Source organism: Choloepus didactylus (genome assembly GCF_015220235.1).
Source record: "Choloepus didactylus isolate mChoDid1 chromosome X unlocalized genomic scaffold, mChoDid1.pri SUPER_X_unloc1, whole genome shotgun sequence".
In the NCBI taxonomy this organism is placed as follows: domain Eukaryota; kingdom Metazoa; phylum Chordata; class Mammalia; order Pilosa; family Megalonychidae; genus Choloepus; species Choloepus didactylus.
The window spans coordinates 2,754,164-2,769,222 of record NW_023637621.1 but is presented as its reverse complement, the minus strand read 5'-3'; the positions used below and the strand labels follow the sequence as shown (position 1 = coordinate 2,769,222).

The 15,059-nt window shown below is 40.9% G+C and overlaps 1 long non-coding RNA gene across 1 annotated transcript in view; it reads right to left on the bottom strand.

The window, feature by feature from the left end:
- Window positions 1-4,999, bottom strand: part of LOC119525834 — a 34,366-nt gene extending 29,367 nt beyond the window's left edge. Inside the window, exon 1 of the long non-coding RNA XR_005215029.1 lies at window positions 4,865-4,999. This is a non-coding gene — a long non-coding RNA (uncharacterized LOC119525834). The remainder of the gene's footprint in view (window positions 1-4,864) is intronic.
- Window positions 5,000-15,059: the final 10,060 nt, after the last annotated feature.

Here is a 15,059-nt window from a genome sequence, read left to right as displayed (position 1 = left end):
CCCTGGTCAACTAAGGAAAGGAGAACGACAGCCATTCCAGAATCCATGGTGATTTCTCTTTTCTCTTTCTCTCGAATCTGCCACATGAGGACTCATGGAGTAGACGCGTATGATGGATTGGACAAGTCTCTGACCTCCACTAACACAACAGCAGACTTTCCGATACTTTAAGGCTGCTTCTCAACAACACACTAAGGTGGGCAAGAGGCTTCCCATGGAATCACACATCCCTGAAATTGGTTAAGCAAGCATGCAAAGCAGTGCAAACCAACAGCTTCATTCTGGGGGAAACGTACATGCATTACAAGAATCCCCACACACATACACGAGTTAGAAGCATTTTAATAAAAAGGGACAGCTCATTATCAGCGCAACACATCTTGTAATTATCCCTATGATTGTGAGCTCTTACAGCAGTCACATCTATTCCTGAATTGTAATGGCTATCTCCAGATTCTGAGAAGCTGATCCCTTTGTGTATAACCTGATTGATCCCTGGAACTCTGGGTATCTGTGTGACACCTGAAACTCAGAGCTAGAACTCGGCAGATATGAATGTCAGTACTAGCACATATAGCAACTGTCAAAAAAGTGGAAAAAATTCCAGACTTCAACTAAAGATATGAATGAAGCAGATCTGGTTAGGACTAGGGCAAATTGGGTCAAAGGGTAAAAGACAATCCTGACTGCATTTTAAAACTTCAAATTCCATGTGAGACCAAGGGAAGAGACGTTTAGTTGATGCAAGATTTATATTTCTTAAACAATTTAACTCATACAGCTTGTTCAAATACCATAATTACATGAAACTTTTAATAGGAAGTGAGACCTGGTAGGTTTGTATAGGTTAGGGTGAAATAGTAGCACATCCCAAAGCAATTTGGACAGAGAATAAAAATATATATGCAGGGCCTCCCTGAGGAGCTGGGGGAAAATGCAGAGGTGTTGGACTTCCTCACCTGGATTGTTGCTGATGTTCTTACAAACATTGGGAACTGATGGCTTGATGTGCCGAGCCCTCTGTCTTGGGGCTTGCCCTTAGAAACTTGCTGCAAGAAGAGGCTAAACCTGCTTATAATTGTGCCTAAGAGTCTCCCCTGAGTGCCTCTTTGTTGCTCAGATGTGGCCCCCTCTCTCTCTAACTGAGCCACCTTGGCGGGTGAACTCACTGCCCTCCCCCCTACGTGGGACCTGACTCCCAGGGGTGTAAATCTCCCTGGCAACGCAGGATATGACTCCCGGGGATGAATCTGGACCTGGCATCATGGGATTGAGAACATCTTCTTGACCGAAAGGGGGAAGCAAAATGAAACGAAATAAAGCTTCAATGGCTGGGAGATTTCAAATGGAGTAGAGAGGTCACTCTGGTGGACATTCTTACGCACTATATAGATAACCCTTTTTAGGTTTTAAGGTATTGGAATAGCTAGAAGTAAATACCTGCAACCACCAAACTCCAACCCAGTAACCTTGACTCTTGAAGACGATTGTATAATAATGTAGCTTACAAGGGGTGACAGTGTGATTGTGAAAACCTTGTGGATCACACTTCTTTTATCCAGTGTATGGATGGATGAGTAGAAAAATGGGGACAAAAACTAAATGAAAAATAGGATGGGATGGGGGCTATGATTTGGGTGTTCTTTTTTTACTTTTATTTTTATTCTTATTCTGATTCTTTCTGGTATAAGGAAAATGATCAAAAATAGATTGGGGTGATGAATGCCAGCTATATGATGGTACCGTGAACATTTGATTGCACACCATGGATGGTTGTATGGTATGTGAACACATCTCAATAAAACTGAATTTAAAAGAAAAAAAAGGGACAGCTCATAGCACAAGATTGTACTCTTTGCCAAAAATGAGTAAGGCCCAGTCTTTATGTTTTCAAGGAGTGGCATATTTCTGCAGTGAAGACAAGAGCCTGGTTGGAGTGCCAGCCTGCAGGATGAGGTGTAGGCAGTTTCAGGGAGGAAAAATGAAATCCATTTTGTTTCTACTTTAAAAATGGGAAATATGGGCCACTGAAACCCCAAAATTTCAGAACACAAAGTAAAATCTTAACTGATTTACCAAACATCCAGTACTGTCACAGAAAAAGCTCAAACAACAAATAGTATGTCTAATTTTAAGCAATATCATTTTCCTATATGCCTTTCTGCAGTTCTACCTGCATGTAACTGACAATTTGACATAAAGCATGGAACTGTTGGACAATACTGATATCTAACAATTTAATTGAGTGCTTTCTATTCACAGGAGCTGCTCCAAGCACTGGCTATATTGCTTAATTTAGCTCACAATAATTCTGGGATTTAACTTAATATGATAGTTTTATTTTGACTTCTACTTCTCTTTCCACGTTTTTTATTGTTATGTTCCATGTATTTAAAACTGGTAGTCTATGAAAAGGTAGCCAGTTCGACAGGGCTTTTTGAAATTATTTTTAATCAATACTGCTCCCTCATCCATTATTGTCTTCCTCTCATTCTATTACTTTCAAATACCTGCATTAGATCTTAATCTGAGTTTTGCCTCCCTGAACTCCATTGTTTCAAAACAAACAGCTCCAAGGATTCCCAATAAGCTCGTCTTCTGACAATTAAATGGTCCTTATCCCTTTGCTTCTTGACATCACTAATGCATTATTTAGTTTATCCTCTTATATATTGATCAATCAATTGCCGCATGTTGTTGGGGCTTCAGAGCTGTCTGTCTGAAAGAGTAAATTCTTCGAGTGCAAAGGCCACTGGCTGGCAAGCACTTGACAAATGCTTTCTGGTGTTGATAAATTAGCATGAACCTCAGTCCAGAGGTACTTAGTTTCGGTTGTTAGGCAGAATCCAAATGCTACGAATTCATCCTTCATCATCTGATAAAATTGTAAGCGTGGATCCAAGGGGAATCACACTTTGTGTCTAGGTCTCCACCAGTTCAAAGCAGAAGCCCTTGGACATTACTTGGATCATTAGAGCAAAGAGAAGACATTTTTTTCTTTTGCAATTTCTCCCCTCCTTTGTCTTACCTTGAAATCGAGCATGCAAGTCTTTGTGATGCCAAGGAAACAAATGAGATTAAATATTAAACCACTGAATAGGTTTGCTGGTGCCTGGGGAGCAGCGAGGAAAGAAAAAATTGTAGGAGGCAGCCTCTTCTCCTTGGATAGAGGAGATAAGTATGAAACTGCTTGGAGGATGACTGAAGTAACTGACCAAAAACTCAAAATCACCTTCCACCTGGCCAGCCCACGTAGCCCCAGAACCAGTTTTAAACTATAGTGATTTTTCCTTGTTTCTTTTGTGGTTGAATAGCACCATGCCAGACCACCAAAAAGCTAGTGTGTTAGTTTTTTTAAAAAGAATCTCAGCATTGCTTTTTAAAAATTTTTATGGTTATTTGTGTACACATACACATACACACATATATATACAAATATATATGCATATATACAAATATATATAATTACATATATACTTATTTATATATATAATAAAATTCCCCATTTTAGCCATTTTTAAGTGTACATTTCAGTGGAATTAATTACATTTACAATGTTGTACAACCATCACCACCATCCATGATTAAAACTTTTCCATCACCCCAAAGAGAAAATCTGAGCCCAATAACCAACAACTCCCCATTATCCCCAGCCCCTGGAAACTTCTAATCTACTTACTCTCTATAAACTTGCTTATTCTAGATATTTCACATAAGTGGGATCATAGAATATCTGTCATTTGGTGCCTGGCTTATCTGACTCAGCATAATGTTTTCGAGGTCCATCCATCTGGTAGCATGTATCAGAACTTCATTCCTTTTATGGATGGATAAAATTCCATTGCATGGATGGGACACATTTTGTTTACCGGTTCATCAGTTGATGGGCACTTGGGTTGGGTTGTTTTCTGGATTACCTTTTTGATACACATGCTTTTGTAAATAAAGCACCAATTTTGGGGTTTGTGGTAGAGGTAATCATCATTCAGACTGTTTACCGCCCCTTCTGCTGATATGATGATACATCCCCTGTCTTGTTAACTCAGGTTTGCACAAGAGAGTTTTGATGCCCCTCTTTAGGGGAGGGTTTCATAACTGCCCAAGTGAAGATAACAGTGGGTCTATGACTTGTTTGGTTGTCTTGGAGGGAGAAGATTTAAGAACCAGCAGGAACTTGTCCACAGTCCTTTTTCTCTGTTCCACGAAAGCAGCAACATCCGAAATAGACACTGTTCTTTAGCCTGGATTCCGGAAGAAAGAGGACAGGGACAGATCTGGAGACAACCCATGGTAGATGCACAGCATGAGTGAGAAGTAAACCTTTGTTGTAAGACAGAGAGTTGTGAGGGACATTTGTTACTGCAGCTTAACATAGCCTAAGCTAACAGATACAGTATCTAATAAGAAAATCTGTAGTTACCCACAAAGGATGCACTTACAGTAACATATTGAAACCCTTCTTATTTCTAGGTGTAGTTAGGAATTTCTACCAGTTTAAAATTCCATAATTCAGAATGGTTTCAAAGACTCCTCCAGCCTACCACACCATACACACACACACATTAGGGAGAAAATTGTCTCTGGTTGTCATTATTCCAGCCAATTTGCAGTTTCTTAGGCAAGGTGATGTTCAATATCCATACGTTTAGATGGAGTGATGATACATTGGAAAGTCAACAATCCAGATACAGTAAATAGTGAGTCTGTATTGGGGCTCAAAATCACCCAATGCTATCCCTGTGGATTAGGTCAGTCCCAGAGTAATAAACTAAAATTTAACAGCCTTGCTTGTTCACTACTCTGGGTCTGCAAGTTGATAATCAAAGAAAACAAAAATACAGGCAACACAAAAAAATGTCATTACCTGGGTGAAATAGATAAATCAGTTGTTTTTAATTCAAAGGAAATATGAATAGAAGGAATCCATGGTGATCTCCATTGAGTTACTTGCCTCAAATCCACTCATGTTTCTAGGAAGTTCAAGACAATAAAAAGAAAAATAAATTCCTATTAGCATGAATGCACTAAATTTTTTTAAACAGGGAAAACGATTGTAACTTCACTAGATTATATGAAAATTAAATTTAAAAAAAAAAAAGGACATGCCTTTTATTAGAAGCCACTATAGAAAGGCTATCACAGGTCTTATCCTCAAGTTCATGAAATAGTGGACAGTTTTTCTTTCTCCCCAACCCAATAAGCAATTTGCTTATATCTTTCAAGGACAGGGATGACTATTTAACTCCAAACATACACTTACTTGAGAGATGAGAAAAAACCTTTTTACCAATTTTCCCACCACCTCTCCTTTGGTAGGTTCTGCAAAACATGTGATACAAAATGTGCTATTCTTTTTTTTTTACTGATTTTTTTTGAAATGCACAGAAAATTCAGATCCTGAGCACTCTGATTGGAAGCTTCTCTTTGGTCAGACAGCTAAGACTTGTGTTGTTTTAATGAAAATGTTGGTGGAATGGCATGCATGTACAGAAATCATTCATTGTCATGACAGAAAAAGTATTGCATGCTGCACTAAAACTGCTATATTGAGGGAGACAGTACCACAGAAAACAGTAGGATGTGGCTATTTTACTTACTGGAACTAAAAGGGTCAAGTTCCTACTTATAAATAATAAAGACTCATATCATAATTAAGGAGTTCCAGTGCCAAGTAGTGCTGGATTCAAATCTTAGCACTGCCACAGAAGAGAATAGAAAGTGAAAGACAGCAACTTTTCACAACACAAGGTAACAAGAATAATAATAATAACGGTTACTACCATTATGCAACGAATTAGCTGAGGTAACATCTGTTATATTTATAGCTGTAGCAGCAACTTCCTCAGCACAAAGCAGATGTTGAATAGTGATTTGTATTTTGCTTTTCCTCTTTCACATGTGATAATCCTATTAACTCATTGAGTCACATTGATCTCAATGAATTTTAATCCTTTTTTTTTTTGAGGTGTTGTTGTACCGTGAGCAAAAGCAAACTTCTAACTGTGTTGGTATTATACATTGAGAATTTATCCCAAATAAACAAGAATTCAGAAAAACCGTACCTTCAAGAGAGAATTCCATTATACAGAACAGTGGGTATTAATTTTCCTGAACATTTCTCGCCAATGCTTCATCATCATGAATGAGCCAAGAGGAACAAGCCTAAAATCTCATGAAATCAAGAGAGTCACAGAGGACACCACCTTAATAAAACCTTAATGTTTAACAGCCGGTCGCAGATGCATCGTAAAAACCATCCTCAAGTACTGGCAGTTGTAAAGCACAAAAGTTTTAAAGACATCCCTTGAAGCCAAGTGCATGGAGTCCGTACACTGGAATTTTTTTTTTTTTTTTAATGTCAGAAGCTGCTCCCTGATTTGCTGGGACACCCTCCATTAAAAATTGCAAATGAACCCATGTTGTGATTTGTCCCCAGCAGACTCCATCACCTGCTCATCTTAGGAAAAGGATTCTAGCACAACCTTGAAAGTTTCACTTATCATCATTACTCACCTGATAAAAATTCTAAAGTTTGAGTGTGTTACTAGGTATCTGAGAGACCATTTTTAAGCCTTTCAACCACTTAGAGATGCTAGGACAAGCACTTGCTGTCAGTAGAAAGGGGGCCTGTTATCTTTAAAGCATATACTTGCAAATATTGGTCTTTTCCTGCTACATCCCTCAGGCTATCATATAAATACAAATGTGTGAGCTTTTACTCAACTTGCTAAAGGGGAAAGTTTTTTTTTCTCTGAAAGCTCTTCTTAGCCAATAGCTGCTGTGTAAATTTTGTATCTGTAGAGAACTTATTTTTATGATACGAAATAGAAAGCTACCTAAAAGCAATAATCAAAAAGTAGGTTACATGTTTATATTTATACAAGTAAACATTTCAAGTCCACTGGCATTTGTCATTTTCCCTTTTTCACTAGAAGATACCATCTTTTGGGCTCACTTTAACCTCTACTTTTATACCAATAAGACTCACATTCGCTATTTCCTTGACATCGCTCGGCTTCCCAACTCATGAATATTTTCTGTTTACTTCTACCCTCTCTCACCGACTTCAAAGTGTCATTTATTTTTAATAAACCTCTCTAAGAGCATTATTTATTGGAACAAAAATAACTAACCCTCAAACCTTTTGCTTTCTTTCATGAAATACAAATCATGGAAGTGCACAACCCTTCACCCTTGCCTGGTATTGCAATATTGAAGCAGCCAGCCTTAGAATTCTAAGTACATCAATCTATGCTCTCATTTGAGCCCACTCTTAGACATTATGGTAACATAAAGAATGTGCTAATGTACAAATGGACAACTCTAAGCTATTAAAAGAATCTGCCATGAGAAACTTTGTGGGGAACTGAGTCTTCCATGTTGCCTGAGGCATATCTGGGGTGGTGGCTTGGAATGCTGAGCCGTAGGCCTGCATAGATGCCATGCAGGCCCGCCCTGTAAAGATGTGTGTCTTATGACTACCATTGTCTTAAACCTAGATTGTATTCACCTGATGTAAACCTAGATTGTATACACCTGATGTAAATATAGGTATCTGGTGTGCTCTCCCCCACCTGAGCACCTTTAGCATATACACCTGATCTTCTGAAATAACTAGCTGGAGCAAGGCTGCATTGTTGTCCACTTAGCACGAGATGCAAGTGGGCCCCCTGCTCCCTTAATTTTTAGCTTTGTGTCCGTGTCTCATTCCTGCGCCGCCCTGTCAGCAATAAGTGGCGCCCGAACAGGGACTCAAGAACCGGACCTGGTTCCTGACAGAAGAATCGCTTGAACGAAGGAGGTACAGCGGCGCTGGAACTCGGGTGGAGGTAACGGCCGTCTTTTGTATGCGTTCCATTGTAGAACGACTCCCGAGCATTATAAGCAGGGTAATGGGTAATGTTGAAGGACACAATAAATATGTTTCCTATATTTCCCTCTTACGGCAGCTGCTGCGGGCCAGCGGTGTCAAGGTGGGGGAGTCACAAATCTTAGAATTGCTACAGGTTATTGAAAAATACTGCTCTTGGTTCCCTACCCTTGGCTCCCTTGAACTGCATGACTGGGAGCGGGTAGGTAAGGAATTGAAACAAAAACATATGCAAGGAGTTGATTTACCCGTTACTATTTGGTCTACATGGTCTTTAATTAAGTCTGTTCTTGAAACTTTAAAAACTGATGATGATGAGGAAGAATATGAGTCTGATGACAATACTGGTCCCAATCCTCTTTCTGATGATGATAAGGGTAAAAAAGATCCAGTAAAATCTCAAGTTTTTTATTCTTGTCAATGCCCCAAACCTCCTTCTGCGCCTTGCTGGGAGGAACGGCCCCCGCCTCCTCCGCCGCCCCTTCCTGCACATAGCTGTGCCCCGGTAGTTAAACCTGCGCGCCTCTCTGGCACACAGCAGGGTCTGGCAGAAGCCAGGCGGCAAGGAGATTTAGAGGCCATATGTTGTCCTGTTGCCTTCCCTGTTATGGTTCGTGAGGAAGTGCCTCCTGGACAAGACGCTAATTATCCTGATGGGGTTTATACTTACTTCCATGAGCATGTCCCATTTGCAGTTCTTAAAGAATTGGAAAAAGCTGTACAAACGTATGGGATTCATTCCCCTTTTTCAGTTGGCATATTGCAAAGTTTAGCTGAAGGTTCTCGTCTAATTCCCATAGATTGGACCACATTAGCCCGTACAGTCCTTAGCCCAGGAGAATATCTACAATTTAGGACTTGGTGGACTGAGCATGCAGAACGACAGGCTGCACATAATCGGCAACAGAAAGTAAATATAAATTTAGATCAATTACTGGGCCAAGGAGCTAATTCCACTGTTGAAAATCAGTCTGTTTATAATGATCAGGCAATCGAGCAGATTCACCGTTGTTGTTTGCAAGCTTGGAACAAAATTGAATCTAAGGGTAAAGCTGCACAATCCTTTCAAAAGGTTTACAAGGGCCAAAAGAATCGTATCCAGATTTCATTGCCCGGCTCCAAGAGGCAATACACCGGCAGGTTACTAGTTCAGAGGCTGCCGATACTATTTTGCAGCTGCTAGCATATGAAAATGCTAATAAAGATTGTCAACGAGCCATTGCCCCATTTAAAGGTAAAGCTGATCTTACTGGCTATATTCGTTTATGCCAAGATATTGGGACTGAAAGTTATAAAGCAGAAATGATGGCTCAAGCCATGGCTAATTTGAGAGTTGGCTCTCATTTCCCAGGAAAATGCTTTTCCTGTGGAAAAGTGGGTCATACCAGAAAAGAATGCGGTCACTTTAAAAATAAATCTCCACAAAAGCAGCCTGGTATGTGCCCAAAATGCCAAAAAGGTCGACACTGGGCTAACCAGTGCCGATCTGCTTTTCATAAGAACGGCACCTCCCTTTCAGGAAACGGCAATCGGGGCGGGCTCCCAGCCCCTCACAGAAAGGGAGCGCAGCAGTAGACCTCACTGCCAACGCTGAGGTATGTCTTCTCCCCAATAATCCTGTTAAGGTCCCCACTGGCTATTATGGCCCCTTACCTAAAGGGACGGTGGGTCTTTTGCTTGGACGCAGTTCTCTCAATCTTAAGGGTGTTCATGTACACACTGGAGTCATTGACTCTAACGATACTGGGGAAATTCAGGTGGTCATGTCTTGTTCTATTCCATGGACTGCCCATAAAGGTGAAAAAATTGCTCAACTCTTATTATTACCTTATGTACCTGTTGGTTCCTCCTCTAAAAATTGGGAAAATGGAAGTTTTGGTAGCCCAGGAGAGGCAGGAATTTTTCTCACAGAGGCTCTGCAGGAGCCGCGCCCTATGTGTACTCTTACAATTCATGGGCATAGCTTTACTGGGCTTATAGATACGGGCGCAGATGTCTCTATTATTAGTCAACAACATTGGCCCCGACATTGGCCTTTGCAAGAGGCATGAATTACTGTTGTGGGCCTAGGCTCCCCTCAGGGACTTATGCAAAGTGTTCGTATTTTGCCTTGCCTTGGCCCTGAGGGACAGAAGGCCACCTTACAACCTTATGTGGCTGCTCTGTCTCTTAATCTTTGGGACAGAGACCTACTTGAACAATGGGGTGCTACTGTACATATCCCTCCTCCTAGTGGAGTGTACAGTATTCAAAGCCACAAAATGATGGCAAATATGGGGTATGCCCCTAGCTGTGGGCTTGGCGTACGTTTGCAAGGTACCCCTTCACCCACCCAAGTCTCACCAAAATGTGACCAATTTGGTTTAGGATATAAACCTTTTTAGTGGCGGCCGCTGTTCATTCGCCTCCCCAACCTGTCCCATTAGTATGGACTACAACAAAACCGGTATGGGTAGAGCAGTGGCCGCTTACAAAAGAAAAATTAGAGGCTTTACATGAATTGGTTCAAGAACAATTGTCCTTGACAGCCTATGCCCCGTGGCCTCCATGCCCAACAATGGCTTGGACCTAGGCAGCCAAAATAAGGAGGAGGGAAAACTGAACGAACTGTTGCCTTGTTGCAGCAATGGGGGGTTAGGAATATAAGCCCAATAGGTATAATTTCCAGAATGAGCACATGCTGGAGATATACTCACAGCAATAGCAATAAGAGCCAACAAAGCTGCCTATGACAGGTTCTAACCTGATGGCAGCAGGTGAATACAATCTAGGTTTAAGACAATGGTAGTCACAAGACACACATCTTTACAGGGCAGGCCTGCATGGCATTCTATGCAGGCCTGCAGCTCAGCATTCCAAGCCACCACCCCAGATATGCCTCAGGCAACATGGAAGACTCAGTTCCCCACAAAACTTCCCCCTCACTTGTACTGAAAGTAGTTCCATCACCCCAGCCCATCTTTTGCATCTCCCAACTGATCAGCATCTTCAGGACTATGGGATACATTGATGGATACCCCACCCCACCCTCTCTCCTTCTACCTTGTCAGTCAGCAAACGAAGGTGGCTGTTCTTTGAACCATCTCTTAGATCCTTTCACATCGCCTCAAACAATGGCATCACTCTAGAACCTTCCATTCTAAACATCCAACCAGCCACTTGGCCAGCCTCCTTTCTATGATTATCATCCCTTACAGACCTCTTTTATCCCATAACTCCCCCACATTTATCCCTGAGGCAGGGCAGACCAGAGAAGGCAGAAAATCGAGTTAAGTAATAGGACGTGAGTTGAGACCTATAGACCTACCCCTCCCCACAAGTGACATTTCAAGAAATAATAGCCACCTTCCATTTATTAATTATCTCATGCAGTGAATATTTATTGTGTTTCTCTAGCCACAAGGAATGTAACAGGAGATATGACAGTTCCAACTTTTATTGAATTCAAAATCTAGTAGCCAGAGAAAGCCCATAATCCAATAAACACATAAATAAACAAGAAACCCAAATTTTAGATTGTATATATATTATTGGAAAAAAATTAAAAAAAAAAACTCTGTAGGACTATGAAATACAGTGAACCCTAATGAAAACTATTGACTATAGTGAATAGTACAATTATAATAATATTCTTTCATCAATTGTAACAAAGGCACTAATGCAATGTGTTAATAATGGGGGATTATGGGAAACCGGTATTTTCTGCATGATTTTTCTGTAAACCTACAACTTCTCTAATTAAAAAAAAAGTAATAATCGATCTAATAGCAAGGAATATAAGCAAGGTAATATGATGGAAAGGATTTCCCTTCTCTGGGAAAATGATTTTTAAGTTGAGACCTGAAAGCTGAACACCTGAAGATGTAAGGGAAGCACTTCTTCAAAAGGCGGAAGAGCTTTCTTTTGAGAGCTAATTAGGGTTCCACACCACACTAAACATGAAACAGTTGTGAGCTCGTGTGGACTGGGTCATGACCCGTGTCATCGATTGGTGAACCCATCTGTTTGGACCAACTTCCCCAAAGTCACTCAACAGAATAGAGGAGGACTTGTTTTTCATTTTAAGCTATGTGTGTTGATTCAATCAAATATCTGACACCTGGTCCCATGCTATTGATCACTACTCCATATCACCTCCTTCACTCATTTATGGTGGGGCTATTTCCAAGGGGTTCTTATTACTCTGAAGTTTGTCAAAATGATTGAGCAATCCAAAGCCATCTAAAACACTGGGACCAAATTTCGGATAAAGAACTAACTTGTAAATTCCTTTCACTTTGCCTGTTGTGCTTATCATCTTGTTACAAATGAGAAATTTCAGAACTTTTTCATATGATTCAAATGAGCAAACATGTCTCATCTTTATCTTTATGCCTGTTTTCATTTGTGAATTTCTACTATCTGAAGAACTTCCTTATCAGGTTCCAATGTAACCACAAGGCACATTTTTATGGGACAAAGTCTATAGTCACCCATTTATCTGTGACATTCGTGGAGTCATTGCCACTTCAGTTTTAAATGTTACTTGGGTTTTTATCAGATTTTAATGGGAATAACTCATTTGAGGTGGACAGCCTGTGTGTACTCTAGGTGGGACTAGCACATCCTGGAAATGGACCATCTCACTCTGAGTGACTGTTATAGGGTCACTAGGAGTAGCAGAGCTGTTGTTAGACCACAGCTTCTGCCCAAGCTCTAACATACTGGCTGTGTGATTCAGGGTGAGATTAATATCTCTAAGTGTCCTTGTTGGTAAAATTATGGCACCTGCTTTGTAGGATTATGAAGACCAAATGCAAGTAAAATCCTTAGGATAGGCTATATTGAATAAGGACTACCATTGCAACATCATCACCATCTTTATTATCATCAGAATCATCACCACCATTTGATCACCTTCATCACCATCACCATCACATTCACCATCACCATCATCACCATCGTCCTCACTATCATCATCTTCACCATCACATCATCACCACCATCTTCATCACCATCATCACCACCATTATCACCATCTTTATCAATCACCATCACCATCACATTCACCATCACCATCATCACCATCATCCTCACCATCATCTTCACAATCACATCATCACCAGCATTACCACCATCTTCATCACCATCATCACCACCATTATCACCATCTTTATCACCATCATCACCATCATCACCATCATCATCATCACCATCCCCATCATCACCATCTTCATCACTGTCATCACCATCATCACTACCATTATCACCATCTTTATCACCATCATCACCACCATCTTCATCACCATCATCACCACCATTATCACCATTTTTATCACCATCACCATCCTCATCATCATCTTCATCACCATCATTACCATCATAATCACCATTATCACTGTCTTTATCACCATCACCACCATCTTCATCACCATCATCACCATCATCACCACCATCTTCATCACCATCATCACTGTCATTACAATCATCATCATCATCCCCATCATCACCATCTTCATCACCATCACCACCATTATCACCATCTTTATCACCATCATTACCACCATCTTTATCACCATCACTATCATCACCATCTTCATCATCATCATCACCATCAACAATAGAGACATCAAAGAAAGATTGGAAATGCTCTTTACATAAATGTTTGCTGACAGACAGCTGTAAACTTTGTGATGGATTTTCATATTTCAGAAATTGTTTTACTTCTATTGCCTCATTCCTTTATAATTCCCTATAAATAATTATATCCTTTAAAATAATAGCATTGACTAAAATTATTTAGTTTTGAAAATGCAAGGCCAGCCACCTGGTTTATTATCTAGAAAGCTTAGATAAAGCCTCTGTTGATGGAGAAGTGGCCTGTTTTCCTGGAAGAACTCAGAGCTCACTTAAAAGTTGTTCCAGCAAGCACGGGCAAGCCACACTTGTCCAGCAAGTCCATGGTGGGTATTTCCAGCCAGAGGAACAGAACGGATATTTTTAATAGTGGTGTAGAGAATCCACAACCTTCCCCCTAATTGATGCCAAAGCCCTGATTTTGGAGGTGGGGCCTTTCCCCATTTGGAATCCTTGAACTTCAGGTGGAGCTGAGCCTAACCAGGCTGCAGGGTTGGATCTAAATCCATCATCTGGGGCCATTCCCTGGGGCCATGGTGGTTCAGAGTGGTTCAGGGAGGGCATGTGAATCCCCAGACTTTTGCCAAAATTTCTTTACAAGACAGTTTCTCATCTACAGGCATCATGTTTGTGTGAGGATACAATGTTCTCAACTTCTTCAGCCATATAAGTCTCACAAGAGAAACCAGGTGGACTCTGGTAAAAGGCTTGATGGAGGAAAGCCAAATAGAGAAACTGTGAGGGATCTGGCCCCATTTGAATTGCACCCAAAATGTCTCTGGACATTTAGTTAAGTGAGCCAATAATTCCCTTTGTTTGTGAGTGTGTGTGAGTGCACATAAGGCATTTTGATTCGGGCTGTCTGTCACCTGCAGGAGGGTCCTAAAAGACTCAAAGGATGCCTCATCCACATCAACCACCATCACTAGACCTCCTCCTTCATTTGCTTCACCCAAAACCAAAACTCCTGCTTCTGTTCCAGTGTGATCACATGATCGCATCCTGAAAAGGAACACCACCAAGGAAAGTAGAATCAGCTGTGCCCTGGCCTCCTATCCCATTCTGAAAGCCATATCTCTGCTTGCATTAAAACTTGGCCCTGAGACTGCTTGTATGAGAACAAGAGTTGAACAGATACACAATGAGGCAGCGACTCTCATATTGCAGGTTTATAGAAGGGAGAAAACTTTTATTCCCATCGTACAGTGTCATTGCCCCTTCTGGGACATAGGGTTATCAATTGAGATGCTTTGTGGTGCAATTAATAGAAATCTCTGACTCCAACTGGCTTAAACAACCAGGAAACTTATCATCCCACAAAATGGGAAGTATATAGGGTGGATGCAGTAGACAGGATTGTAAAATGATTCCCAAGATTCCTACCCTCAGGTATGCACTCCCTAAGCTGGAGAGGGGCTTTTGAATATGATGGAATCACACTGATGATTAAGTTACCAATCAGTGGACTTCGTGAGAATCACACCTGAGATTATCCTAGGTGGGCCTGACCTAATCAGGTGAGGCTGTAAAACGGAGTGGGCCCTTCCTGAAGGAAGAGATTCATAGCATGGAA